This window comes from Lonchura striata, chromosome 31 (genome assembly GCF_050655825.1).
Source record: "Lonchura striata isolate lonStrDom1 chromosome 31, ASM5065582v1, whole genome shotgun sequence".
NCBI classification, from domain to species: Eukaryota; Metazoa; Chordata; class Aves; order Passeriformes; family Estrildidae; genus Lonchura; species Lonchura striata.
This window is the reverse complement of record NC_140733.1, coordinates 1,329,012-1,343,534: the sequence shown is the minus strand read 5'-3', so window position 1 is coordinate 1,343,534 and position 14,523 is coordinate 1,329,012.

The following is a 14,523-nucleotide window of genomic DNA, read 5'->3' as shown; positions in this document are numbered from 1 at the left end:
GCTTGTTTTATGCCACCTGAGGTAGCTGAGCTATCAAGGGTATAATGCTTATCTCTGAGAGCTTATAAGACCAGGCTCAAAAAGAGAAAAAGGATTAGACATGGAGAGTGACATGGGCACGCATGGACATGGAGGGGGACAGGGCCATTCCCTAGGGACATGGGGAGACACAGGCATGGATGGAGACATGGGGGACAGTGACAGGGATGGAAACATGGTGGGGAGATAGCCATGGGTGAGGACATGGTGGGACATGGCCAGTGACAAGTAGGGACATGGCCATGGCTGGTGCCATGGGAGGAACTTGCAGGGGATGTGGGGGATGCTGGGTTTGAGGGAGTTGAGGGTTCCTGGGCAGGACTTGGACCTTGCTGAGGCCTTTGGGGAGCCCAGGCCGAGCGGCTCCGGCTGCGCTGGGAGACCCTGGTGGAGGTTCTGGGGCAGCTGCTCAAGGACCCCTGACCTGGAGCCCCAGGTGGGCACTGGGCTCCTGGAAGGGGATAAACATCCTTGTCCCTAGGAGGGAAATCCCAACACCCCCAGGGTGTTGGGGACAGCTGAGGGGCCACAACAGGGAGGGGAAAGCCCAACAGAGCTGTCCTCCTCCTAAGCTACATCCTAAATATCCCAAAACTCAGGGATTCCTCCCAGGAAAAAGCTGCCAGGAGCTGCCTGAATTGAGGGAAAGGGGGGATGTGATCCCCAAACTGAACAGGAGGGGCCTGGATCCCCAAATCCAAGCCCAGGGGTGAGAGGTAGAGCTGGAGGCACAATGGGGAAGGGGTGGGAGAGCAGGAGAAAAGAGGATTCCGACCAGGAGAGGAATGGGACCCTCAGATTGAGTTGGGAGGGGTCTTTGGGTTGGGGGAACAATGGGAGTGGGGAGGGAAGGGTGGGGATGGGATCAAAAATGGGTGGTTCCATGGGGATCCCTTAGTGTCCCCATCGCTTGATCCCTGGAGTGATTTCCGTGAGGCTCTGGGAGGGGGGAATGGATCTGCACTGGGTGGGTCCCCAAGCCCCCTGCCCATACCTGGGGGGCTCATGGGAGGTTCCCTCTACCCAAACGCTGGTGCTGCAGCCATGGGGGAGAGGTGGGTAGGAAAGGGGGATTTGGGGTGGTCAGGGAGGAGGAGCAGTAGGAAGAGGAGAGAGAGATGAGGAGGAGGTTAGGGAAAAGAAGGAACAGGAACAGGAGGAGGAAGAGGAGGAACCGCAGCAGATCCACACGGTTTGCCTGCCCTTCTGCCGAGTCTGCAGCTCCCCTGGTCAGGGCAGCATTGACTCCCCCAGATCCTGTAGGTAAGTGGGGAGGGGGAGCTCACCCCAAATCCATTGGGGGATTTCTGGGAGTTTTTTTTGCAGGGAAAGGGATATTTGGATCTTGCATTGCCCCAAAGGTGAGACGCAGATGCCCCTTTGGAGACTTGTGAAGGGTTCCTGTAGCGATCTCTGTACTGGCTGGGGCAGTGGTAACAGTTTGGGGGGGGACATTGGTTTTGGGGTTCCAATTGGCATCGGAGTGGGGAGAGCAGCAATGGCCAATCCTGGAGCTGGGGGATCCCAGCAGCCTGGAGGAGTGGGGGACTCTGGAGATGAGCAGAGTCTGGGCCCATCCAACTGTGAACAGGGTGGTGACTTCTCGAGCTGGACTTGGGCAGCAGGACCAAGGTGCTCACCCTTTGTTTTTCCCCCAAGCCAGGATTTGTCCATCTGTCCTGGGTTATAAGATAAGCTTGTATTCTATTTGCCATCTGTTGAAGGCAAACCTGTTGGGCAGGTTTTGTTATCTTTTCCAGGAACTGGTTTTGCTCCTAAGAGGTAATGGTTTATTAGTGGGCCATTGACTGATTCAATGCAGGGCTGGTAACATAACACCATCCTATTGTGAGATGTTCCACCCAGAGGGGGAAGCCAAGCACTCTTTTATTGGATATAAGGGGGTACCTTTTTGGGGACAGAGCAGCTCTTTACTTTGGGGGATTGCCAGAGAAGCAGCTCTCTCTCTCTCTCTTCGCGGGATTCCCAGAGAAGCAGCGCTCTCTCTCTTCTTCGCGGGATCTCGCAGCAAAACAGCCGGGGAGGCGGCAGCGGCGGAGCTCGGAGGCAACCCCGGCGCAGAGGAAGACCGTCCCCACTGCCACCAGATCTTCAGAGGAAAACTATACCCTTCAAAAGATCACCACTGCAGCTGCAATTCATCAACCACTGCAAGGGGAGCAATTGTCCCAGCAGGACTGCTACTGGCACCCCGAATCCTCAGGTTCTGGACTTTTTCACTGGTTTTGTTTGTACCGATTGCATTTGCCTTTTTAAATTGTTGTCTAGTTTTCTCCTAGTAAAGAATTGTTACTCCCATTCCCATATCTTTGCCTGAGAGTCTTTTGATTTAAAACTCCTAGTAATTCGGAGGGAGGGGGTTTACCTTCTCCATTGCAGAGGAGGCTTTAGCCCTCCTTCGCAGATTCCTGTCTTGTCGAACTTAGACAGATTTTGGCGCATCAACGTGGGGCTCGAGGGCATTGAGAGGGAAAAAGGATTAACAGTTCTTAAGTAATTTGGTTTTTTGTTGCGTGTAAAAACATCTTCAGCATCACCATGTGGTCTAGTTTACCTTGGTTTGGGTGGCATGTGATCGTAGCTATACTTTTCCCATTTGCAGACCCTTATCTAAAAATGGGTCCTATAACTAAGGCTACGGTGTCTGTTATCAAGTTTGGCTTCTGGGTTAATTGGGTGAGGAATTCATGGATCTTTAATTTCCTCTGGAAGGCAGGTACATGGATTCATAGCTATCACACGTTAACTGTATGTTTTTGGGGTTACTTTAATAACGGTACCTACTGCGAGGAAATAGCGCCTGGGCAAACTTTCTCCCAACCTTTTAACCATCTTTTTGGGTCTGCTCCACCAGTTCTCAAAGAGTTAAGATCCTTTCTAAGTGCTAATGATACCATACAATGGGTGGTGTTGCTGATAGTCCTGTTATATTTAGCATTCAGAGATAAGGGAAGATTAACCTGGATAACTACCCTCACAGCTACACCACAGACTCGAGATGCTGCTGCTCCAGAGCCTGACCCTGCCCCACAGCCCACCTCAGAAATGAACCGCCCAGATTGGGTGAGGGTTCTGGTTAAGGAGATACGAGAGATGCTGAAGGAGTGCATTTCCCCAGCTGGTGAGAAACCGGCCCTTTGCCTTGAGGAGGGACAGTCTAATAGTACAGCTGTGGAACCCACAGATGTTACAACTGTCCAGGTTCCAGCTGAACCACAAAGGCAGTCACGGCCAGCAGCAGTGGCCCCGGTAGAAACAAGGAAGTCTAAGGTGAAAGCAGAGCACCCTGCAGATAGGGACAGGAATGGAGGAACCTCACAACCCACAGGGGAGCCAGAGATTGCTATCATCACCAAGTCCCTGATGTACGAAAGTCTTTGTAATCTGCATAAAGACATTGTGCGATGAGGGCGTGAGGCTTATGCTACTTGGTTACTCCGGGTTTGGGATCTTATGGGTACAGGCATGCAGCTGGACGGTGATGAGGCAAGGAACTTGGGACCCTTGACCCAGGACTCGGGTATAAATCAGATTTTTGTAAGGGAACCAGGGTCCCTTTCTCTCTGGGAGCGGCTCTTAATGAGTGTCAGGGAGAGGTTTGTCCACAGAGAGAGAATGCAAGAGCACCATCATAGAATGCGCTGGAAGACCCTCGAGGAAGGGATCCAACAGCTGAGGGAAGTGGCAGCATTGGAGGTACTCTTTGGGAGGGATGGACGACACAATAATGACCCTGACAAGGTCAGGTGTACGGGACAAATGCTGTGGAGTCTGGCAAATCTTGGGCCATCTCAATACACCACCTTCATTGCAACAATCAATGCTGACGCCCACCGGGAGACAGTGGGTTCTGTTGCCAACAAACTTAGGAATTATGAGAGTATGATTAATGGCCCAATGCAGGCTCATATCTCAGCTGTGATTAAGGAGTTTAAAGAGGAGATGAGGGAGGAGATAAGGAAGGTTAATACAGCACCCGTGAGAGTCACGGGCCCCAGAATCAACGCCCAACAATCCCCAGCTAGAGAGAGAGGGTACACCCCAAGGGCTAATCTGTGGTTCTTCCTGCGTGACCATGGGGAAGACATGGGGAGATGGGATGGGAAACCCACTTCTGTCCTGGCAGCATGGGTCCATCAACTTAAGGAGGGAAACTCTAACCAGGGGAGTTCCACCAAAGTGAAGGTAGCCTCAACCTCCCGTGACCAAGCTTGTGGGTACGATCTGTCAGACCCCCTTGAAGGGACCTCTAGTATGTATGCCCAGGAAAGGAATGATAACCAGTGTTAGAGGGGCCCTGTCTCTAGCCAGGGAGAGGCACGGGAAAACCGGATCTTCTGGACAGTGTGGATCCAATGGCCTGGCACATCAGAGCCACAAAGATATGATGCTTTAGTTGATACTGGTGCACAGTGTACTCTGATACCATCGGGACATGTGGGGGCAGAGCCTGTTTCCATTGCTGGTGTGACAGGGGGATCACAACAATTGACTCTGGTGGAAGCCGAGGTGACCCTGACTGGGAAGGAGTGGAAGAAACATCCTATAGTGACTGGCCCAGATGCTCCGTGTATCCTAGGCATAGACTTCCTCCGGAACGGCTATTACAAAGACCCAAAGGGACTCAGGTGGGCTTTTGGAATAGCCGCTGTAGAGGCAGAAGACATTAAGCAATTGAACGCCTTGCCTGGACTGTCAGGAAACCCCTCTGCAGTAGGACTCCTAAGGGTGGAAGAACAACGCGTGCCAATTGCGACCTCGACAGTGCACCGCCGGCAGTATCGGACGGATCGAGATGCCGTGATCCCCATCCACAGAATGATTCGGGAGCTGGAGAGCCAAGGGGTGGTCAGCAAAACCCACTCACCCTTCAACAGCCCCATCTGGCCTGTGCGCAAATCTGACCAAGAATGGAGATTGACTGTGGACTATCGTGGCTTAAATGAAGTGACTCCGCCACTGAGTGCTGCTGTACCGGATATGCTGGAACTCCAGTACGAGCTGGAGTCCAAGGCAGCAAAGTGGTATGCCACCATTGATATTGCTAATGCGTTTTTCTCCATTCCTCTGGCAGCAGAATGCATGCCTCAGTTCTCTTTCACCTGGAGGGGCGTGCAGTACACCTGGAACCGACTGCCCCAGGGGTGGAAACACAGCCCCACCATCTGCCATGGACTGATCCAGACTGCACTGGAAAAGGGTGAGGCTCCAGAACACCTGCAATACATTGATGACATCATTGTGTGGGGGAGCACAGCGGCAGAAGTGTTTGAGAAAGGTGAGAGGATCATCCAGATACTACTAGAAGCTGGCTTTGCCATCAAGAAGAGCAAAGTCAAGGGACCTGCCCGAGAGATCCAGTTCCTGGGAGTGAAATGGCAAGATGGACGGCGCCAGATTCCCACTGAGGTCATCAACAAGATCAGGGCTATGTCCCCACCAACCAGCAAAAAGGAAACACAAGCTTTCCTAGGTGCCATTGGTTTCTGGAGAATGCACATTCCTGAGTATAGCCAGATTGTGAGCCCTCTTTATCTGGTTACCCGAAAGAAGAATGATTTCCACTGGGGCCCTGAGCAGCAACAAGCCTTCACCCAGATCAAGCAGGAGATCGCTCATGCTGTAGCCCTTGGCCCAGTCAGAACGGGACCAGAGGTCAAGAATGTGCTCTACTCTGCAGCCGGGAACCATGGGTTGTCCTGGAGCCTTTGGCAGAAAGTGCCTGGGGAGACTCGAGGCCGACCACTGGGATTCTGGAGCCGAAGTTACAGAGGGTCTGAAGCCAACTACACTCCCACAGAGAAGGAAATCTTGGCTGCATTTGAAGGAGTTCAAGCTGCCTCGGAGGTAATTGGCACAGAAACACAACTCCTCCTGGCACCCCGACTACCGGTGCTGGGGTGGATGTTCAAAGGAAAGGTTCCCTCTACCCACCATGCCACTGACACCACATGGAGTAAATGGATTGCCCTCATCACTCAACGCGCCCGTATTGGAAACCTGAATCGCCCTGGGATTTTGGAGATAATTACGAACTGGCCAGAAGGTGAAAACTTTGGTCTCACTGATGATGAGGAGCAGGTACAAGTGGCAAGGGCTGAAGAAGCTCCACCATACAACCAACTACCAGCAGAGGAGACCTGCTACGCTCTTTTCACTGACGGCTCCTGTCACACTGTAGGGATGAACTGGAAGTGGAAAGCAGCCGTATGGAGCCCCACACGCCAAGTTGCACAAGCTACCGGAGGAGAAGGTGGATCAAGCCAACTCGCTGAACTCAAGGCCGTTCAGCTGGCTCTGGATATTGCTGAAAGGGAGAAGTGGCCAAAGCTCTACCTTTATACTGATTCATGGATGGTAGCCAATGCTCTGTGGGGCTGGCTGGGAAGGTGGAGGAAGGCCAACTGGCAACGTAGAGGAAAGCCAATCTGGGCTGCTGATATATGGAAAGACATTGCCTCTCGGGTGGAAAAGCTGACGGTGAAAGTCCGTCATGTAGATGCCCATGTCCCCAAAAGTCGGGCTAATGAGGAGCACCGAAACAACGAGCAGGTAGATCAGGCAGCAGGAATAGAGGTGTCAAAGATAGACTTAGATTGGCACCATAAGGGGGAGTTGTTCCTGACTCGATGCGCTCATGATGCCTCAGGTCATCAGGGCAGAGATGCCACCTACAAGTGGTCACGAGACCAAGGGGTGGATCTAACCATGGACAATATTTCTCAGGATATCCATGACTGTGAGAACTGTGCTGCCATCAAACAGGCGAAGCAGGTAAAGCCCCTCTGGTATGGTGGGCGGTGGTCCAAGTACAGCTATGGGAAGGTCTGGCAGATTGACTACATCACACTGCCCCAGACACACCAAGGCAAGCGCTACGTGCTGACCATGGTAGAAGCCACCACTGGATGGCTGGAGACTTTCCCTGTACCTCATGCCACTGCCCGGAACACCATCTTAGGCATAGAAAAGCAAGTCCTGTGGAGACGCGGCACACCTGAGAGAATTGAGTCTGACAATGGCACCCATTTCAAGAACAGCCTTATCAACACCTGGGCCAGAGAACATGGTATCGAATGGATATATCATATTCCCTATCATGCTCCAGCTGCCAGCAAAGTTGAACGGTGCAACGGACTCCTTAAGACTACCCTAAAGGCACTTGGTGGGGGAACATTTAGAAACTGGGAAATTAACCTGGCAAAAGCAACCTGGATAGTCAACACCCAAGGGTCCATCAATCGAGCTGGTCCTGCCCAGTCAGAACCCTTATACACAGTAGATGGAGATAAGGTCCCTGTAGTACATATGAAAGGTATTTTAGGGAAAACTGTTTGGATTAATCCCACCACAGGCAAAGACAAACCCATCCGTGGGATTGTTTTTTCTCAAGGACCTGGTTACACTTGGTGGGTAATGCAGAAAGATGGGGAAACTGGTTGTGTACCACAGAGAAACCTGGTCTTAAGTGAGAACTGGGTGTAAGATTTCATTGTGATGCAGATGGAAATAGAATAAGGGGTGGATAATGTCCTGATTTGCAAGATAAGCATGTATTCTATTGCCATCTGTTGGAGGTTTGGCAGTTTTCTTATCTCTTCAGAGAACAATGTCTCCCTCGGGGGAGATATCTTCTGTTTATGGACCATTGAATGACTCACTGCATGACTGGTAAAGTTACATCATCCCATTGTGAGATGCTCCACCCAGAGGGAGGAGCCAAGGCTCCCTACATGCATACAATTTTTTTGGCCATCACAACAGCCTCTTTGCTGGATTCCCAGAGGAGCAGCTTCTTCCCTGCTGGATTCCCAGAGGAAGACCAGGCCCATCCACTCCAGCACCAGACCTCAGAGAAAACTAAACCCTTCTGCAGATCTCCGCTCCAGCAGCATTTCATCTGCCACTCTAGGAGGAGCAGCCATCATTTAACTGGACTATTACCAGTACCCTGACTCCTCAGCGTGTCAGGTTTCTGACTCTATTAGTAGTTTTGTTTGTACAAATTTTTTTTTTTTGTAGTTTTTTTCCTAGTAAAGAATTGTTAATCCCATTCCCATATCTTTGCCTGAGAGCCTTTTAATTTTGAAATTGTGGTAATTCGGTAGCAAGGAGGTTTACCTTTTCAATTTCATGGGAGGCTTCTGCCTTCCTTCACAGACTCCTGTCTTTTCAAACCAAGACAGGTCTCGTCGGGAACAGCCTGGTTTGGGTGCCGTGAGTGCAGGCAGGAGTTGGGGCAGGTGAAGAGGCAGTGAGCAGCTTGTGTTTGTAGAGGGCCTGGGGCTGCACCTCTGAACCTCCACCTGGAAACGCACTTGGGGGAATAGGAGCTACAGCTGGAGTGCCTGTCCTGAAAGGACATGAAGGCCTTCAGCCTTGCCAGCGTTTCTTAAGGGTGTGTTGGTGTTGAGCAGAAAAGCTGCACATTTGGGGAAATGCCTTTGGAGGACAGGGGCTTGCTTCTCAAGTAAAGTGCTTCCCAGAGAGCTCCCAGTGAAGCAGATCCAAGTGTCCCCCTTTGGCCAGGCAGTGTGGTGGAGAGTCTTGGCTGATCTTGGTGTGTGCCAGGCCTCAGAAAAGGCTTGGAAGGTTTGCCTCCCAAGTGCCCTGCTCACTGGCTCTCCCTGTGCATCTTGGAGAGTGCAAGGTAGGCATTTCTGGCAGCTGGGCATCAGCAGGCCTTCCAATGGGGACGTGTTGTGGAGCGAGCCCAGCTGAGGTACCCTGAGAGGAGCCCAGGGCTCCTCGCTCCTCTCTGCTGGCCTGTGAGCGTCTGTCTGCTCTCGGGATGGCCCTGGCTGTGTCAGGGCTGCTGCGTGGGCACGAGACAGCCAGTCCTGTCCCGCTGGGTCCCAGCAGTACCTGGCAGCCGTCCTGCATCCACGTCCGGATGCTGGCCAAGAGAGGCCCTGGAAGCTGAGGCAGCTGATTTGAAGCTTTTGCAGGTTCCAACAGGTCAAGGCCAACAGTGTTCCCTCAGGATACAGCATTCCTGAGGGGCTTCCCCAGAGGTGCCTGATGCCACCCACTCCTTGTGGCAGCAGTTGCTTTCCTGTGGAAGGTTCTACCTTCCCCAAGAGCACAGAGGGAGCTGGAGAAAGAGCTTGCCAGGCTGCTCTCCATCCTTTACCAGGAGCCCTGGGTGAGCGGAGTAGTCCCAGCTGAGCACAGATGTGCCAATGGAAGAGCCGTGCCAATGGAAGGCTCAGTGGGAAGGATGATCCAGGATCCATAGGCCTGGCAGCCTGAGCTTGCTGCCGGGGAAGGCCTTGGAGCAGATCCTCCTGAGTGCCATCCCATGGCATATCAGGGAACCAGGGCATCTGTGGGAGGGTGGGACAGGGACAAGGACAGGGACAGGGACAAGGACAGGGACAGGGACAGGGACCGGGACAGGGACAGGGACCGGGACAGGGACAGGGACAGGAACAGGGACAGCTGAGGGTCCTGGCGGGATGTTGAGGGCTTCTGTGTGGTGTTTGCAGGCTGTTGGTGTTGAAGGTGTGTTGGAGAATGAGTTGTCCGGGAGGTGAGAGGTCTAGGCTGGAATTTGAGTCTGTTTGAAGGCAGCATCTGTGGTTTGGCACAGCTTTGCTTATAGGGCCCAGAAAGAATATCTGTGACTGCTTTTGTTCATGGTCCTGATTCTGCTGCAGGGAACAAGAGGGGAGAGCTGTACTCTAATGGCCACTTAGATCTCTATCCCGGGGCAGGGTTAACCATTTTGCCATCTACTCATTGTTGCCAGCAGTTGCTCCAGGTGTTCCTGCCAACAGCCCCTGCAGGCAGGAGCACAGTCCCCAGTGCCCCTGGGCTTTGGCTCCCTCTGGCACAGAAGCCCCCCAGGGGCACAGGTCTCTGGGGCAGGAGATGGCACCAGCCCTGCCAGGGCTTCGGGGGTGGCAGGTCTGCTTGGGCAGGGACTCTGCCTCACCTGCTGGTGTCAGTGCTCCCCGGGCCCCAGGGCTCAGAGCAGCATTCCTGCCCTGGCCCACAGTTCCTTGTCCGTGTCACACTCGCGGGTTTGGGATGGCCACGAGCCAGGACGTGTCCTGAGGAAGCCGTGCCAGCTTCTGTGGAAGGCCCTGTGCCCTTCCCAGCGCGGCTGCGTCGGCAGCCCTGGGGGCTCCTTCTGCTGCCCTGAGCCCGCAGAGCAGGGCAGCGTTTGCTGATGGGCTGAGCCATTCCTAAAGATCCTGTTGGGCTGTCTCAGACACTTGAGGCCAGGGATTCCTTCCAACCTGGGCCACTTTGGGTGGGCAGGGGGCAGCCCCAGCGCAGGGGGCAGTGCGTGCAAGGGCCCTTTGTGACACATGCAGCATGGAATGGAGCCCGGTGTCCAAGGGCCCTTTGTGACACATGCGGCATGGAATGGAGCCCGGCGTCCAAGGGCCCTTTGTGACACATGCTGACATAGGAGCTGGAAGTGGCAAGAGCACGCCTCAGTGCTCAGAGCAGGCGAAGGGACAGGACGGGACAGAGCGGTGCTGTGAGGAGCCCCCGCACAGCGCGCTCGTTCCTGTCCGACCCGGAGCTTTCCTGAGGCATTGTTCCTGCAGCTGACCTCGAGGCCAGACCACAGGACTCAGTAGCCTGCGGCCTTCCGAGACTTCAATTCTGCAGGTACCCTTGAGGGCAGAGCGTGGGACTTGGTACCCCAGAGTTTTCCAAGGCATCTCTCCTGAGGATAGCCAGAAATCCAGTCAGTGACACGGGGCAGGGAGCCCTGAGAGTGCCCAAGCTGACCTGGATGGAGGAGGAAGAAGGCGACCCTGCAGCTGCCCCAGCACAGGAGACTGAAGAGGTGGTGGTGTTCCATCCACCACAGGAGGGTGAGTGGCAGAGCCAGGCCGCAAGGCCGGTGCCTTCAGCCAGCTTGGCCCCATCCCATCCCATCCCATCCCATCCTCTGGTGACATGTCCATGGACAGGACGGAAGAGCAGCCCGGACAGTGTTGCCTTCATGGGAGGCAATGGCGACCTGGTTTCAAGGAACAGCACGGCAGCCCAGTCTCCCCTGGTCCACTCGGGCTAACGACACACGCAGGACACCAATGTGGTGGACGGTCGAAAGCGTTTATTATCTCATGGGTTTAAATAGTCTTGGGGGACTCTGCTACGTCAGGGGGGGGTTGGCAGGGTCTCTAGGGTTAGTCAGGAGTGGAAAACTACTGGGTTAGGTGTGGTTACATTCTTTGGGGTAATGGATAACATGTTGCAGGGTGAGAGGGGGATGGGGGTCTTTCTTTCTGTCACATCCTGAAATCTTCCGTTCGTCTGTCCCTATCTACTACATCTCTCCCCTCCTTTTTATAAATAAAATGAGGTAGTTGTAGATATAGGCACTGGAGTGAGGTACAAACTTGTAACTTGGTAATGAAAAAAGGGGTTTGGTAAACCTGAGTAATTCTCGCAAGGTGAGTTTCGAAGGCTTTTGCAACTGACTGTGTTCGCAGTTTTTGGTTTACAGCATTTGTTGCTGGCCCACGAACAGAATGTTCGCCCGTTCTAGACGGGCCTGAACAAACAAGACTAGCTTGTTTAGCAGGCATGGTCTTATGGTAACAGCTAAAAGCAGTATTGCCAATGGACCTACCAGGGCGGAAATTAAAGTGGTGAGCTAAGGTGATTGATTGAACCAAGATTCGAACTAGCTCTGCTGGGTTTCCCTGTCTCTCTTTCTCTGAGCCAGTCTATCTTGGAGTTCTGCCATGGAGTTTTTAACGACTCCTGTATGATCTGTATAAAAGCAGCATTCCTCTTTTAAAGCTGCACACAGTCCTTCTTGTTGCATGAACAAGAGGTCTAGTCCTCGCTTATTCTGTAAAATTATTTCTGAAAGCAAAGAGACTGATTTTTCTAGATAGGAGATGGATTTCTTGATCTTCTACAGGTCTTCGTTGATGGTCATTTGTAGCTGAGAGAGTCCGTGCTGTTGGGTTGCGATGGCTGAGACACTCGTGGCTGTGCTAGCTGCTCTCAGGCCGAGCAGCATTGCGATAGTTATACCTGTGATTATTTCTCTTTTGTGGAGTTTGTCAGGTTCTTCGAAAAGGTGGTACACTTCTTTATCTGAGTGGTACAGGACCTTAGGAACAATCAGAACTTGGACACAGAAGTCAATAGAGTAATTAAATTTGGCAAGGAACACACAAGGACTCACTCTGGATCGCTAGCAAACCCACATTCTAGATGCGGATGGGACCACCTACTTATTGGTCTTTCTGTGGGCTTGACAACTTTAGTGCAGAAGTTGCTTTTTTGCTTTGCTAAAGTTGCATTGCCAAAACATTTGCCCTGTCCTGTGATTTAACTCAGGGTGATTCCTCTGCGGGGAGTGTCCCATCTGCACTGGTGGGGGGCATCGGCTGTGGAGTAACTGAAGGGGGTGTCTAAAGCAATGCCTTCGTAGAAAGGGGGTTTAACATCATAACAAAGCCAACAGGAGTTAGTCAGGTTTGGTTTGGTTTCGTTTAGGGTTAGAAAGGTAGCTTTTAGTATACGAAAGATTGGGTTTGGATCGGACTTGGCTGTGCAGCTTATCTGGAAGGCATCTGTATGGCTAGCCGGGGTGTCGGTGACTTTTGGGGGCAAGGTTTTGGGGTGGGTTGTGTTTTTTTCTTTTTTTGTATGAAGCGTTATAGCTACTAATTGGGTGCTTTTCCAAGCTCGGGACGGCTTTTTCACTCCGTTCACTGGGGGGACTTCTTTGCATTGCCAGTGTCGGGGCTACAGTGCTTGGGGAAAAACTGAGCAGTCTGCTCCTGTGTCTGCCTAAAACTGAAGCCCTATGACGTGGGGGTCCTGACTGCCATAAAGGTGTCACGTCCCCCACACCTTCGGTGGCTCCTTCCCTATTTTCATGGCCAGGGCTACCCAGGGGTCCCGTTCTGGGGCGTCTCTTGCTGACTCTGCGGCATAGGCGCTGCTTGCGGCGGTAGTGGGTACGAAGGTACCGCAGGCTGTGTTGCGAAATTTGCTGGTGAGGGTATGAAGCTGGCTGCCTCCTGTGGGGGTATGGGGTATAAGGGCACCCCATCTCACTGGGGGTTGGCATAGATGGGCTGCCTTGCGTTCGCGGCGGGAGGAGGCTGAGTGCGGCCCGCACACCCCTTCTCTCTCCTGTTTCCCTGGGGCTGGGACCTGCAGTCTTTGGTGAGGTGCCCCTTCTTCCTGCAGCCCCAACAGGCTCTTCTCGGGCGTATTTGGGGTGGAGGCGCCGCGGCGGGCTGCCATGCCAGCTGGGGACCATTCAGCGCAGGCTATTTTTATTTCTCCCCAGTCGGTAAACTGGGCTGGTTCGTATTGTGGCTGCTTTTCGGTGCGGCTTAAAGCTTTACTCGGTTTTGTTTTAAATTGCGTTGGCTCTGTTTCCTCCATCTCAGAGTCCTAGCCAGCTTCCGTCAGCTCTTCTGAGCTGCCGGAGCTGCTGCCGGACTCCGAGTTGGAAGTCGAATGCCAGCAAACTTCTGGGGCTCGGTGCCGTTTTGCGCGGCTCCGACCCCGCTCCTCCCCCCGGGGGTGGCACTGCTGCCGCCCCCCGGGCTCGCCCTGCCTCCTGCAGAGGGGGGTTTCTCCCTTACATGGTAGCGGCGTCAGGTGCGGCTGCCAATTGGCTCCGAGCCCTCTGCTGCTCTCCTTCTCTTTCTCCCGCACATGCGCATTAGCAAAACTCCGCGCCTCTGGGCTCTTCGTGCCGAGACTGCCCGCGCCCCGCCCCTCCCCTTGGCTGCTGGCGCCATTTTCAAAGGGGTATGGAGGTGGCGTGGGTAGGATCTCCTCCCGAGCCACAGCTCCCGCACCTCTGGCTTCCCCCGCCAGCCTCCGCCAACAGAACGCTGCGCGCCACTGCACTTCTGGCAGCGGGCCACCGACCGGTGGCGGTGGGGCGGACGGGGAAGCCGCGGATTTTTGGGAAGGTTCTGTGGGGGGATTTGGGCTCTGGTCCGGGGAGGGGGGTGACGCGCTGGGCCCCCCCGGATCCCCGCTCCTGGGCGGATTACCCTCAGGGGCGGTTTGCGTTGCCGCTCCTACGCCTAGCTTGGGTGTAACCAATAAACACGTACGCGCCGCGCTCCATGTCTCTTGCTCTTCTATTGCTTTGCGTAGGGCTTTCTCGACTTTGCCCCATGCCTTAAGGCATTTGCTGCTGCCTGAGGATTTCGTGTCCTCGGCCAGCATGGCTGTGCATTTTTCCCATATTTCTGGATGCAAAACCTCCACAGGGCGTTCAATTGCCCCAAGCTCAAGCAGCCTTGCTATAGCAAGATAAAAGTCTTTGGGCTTACACTCAATTCCCCATTGCTTATGAACCTCACTTACGACCCTGGCGATGGCATCCATGATGATCGCGGGTCCTGGGACGTCTCCCTCGCCGAGAACATGGTTTCACCGGTCTGGCCGCTGCTCTTGTCCAGGCGACACCCGCTGCCCGAGCGAATTTTTCCCGGGTTTCAGCAC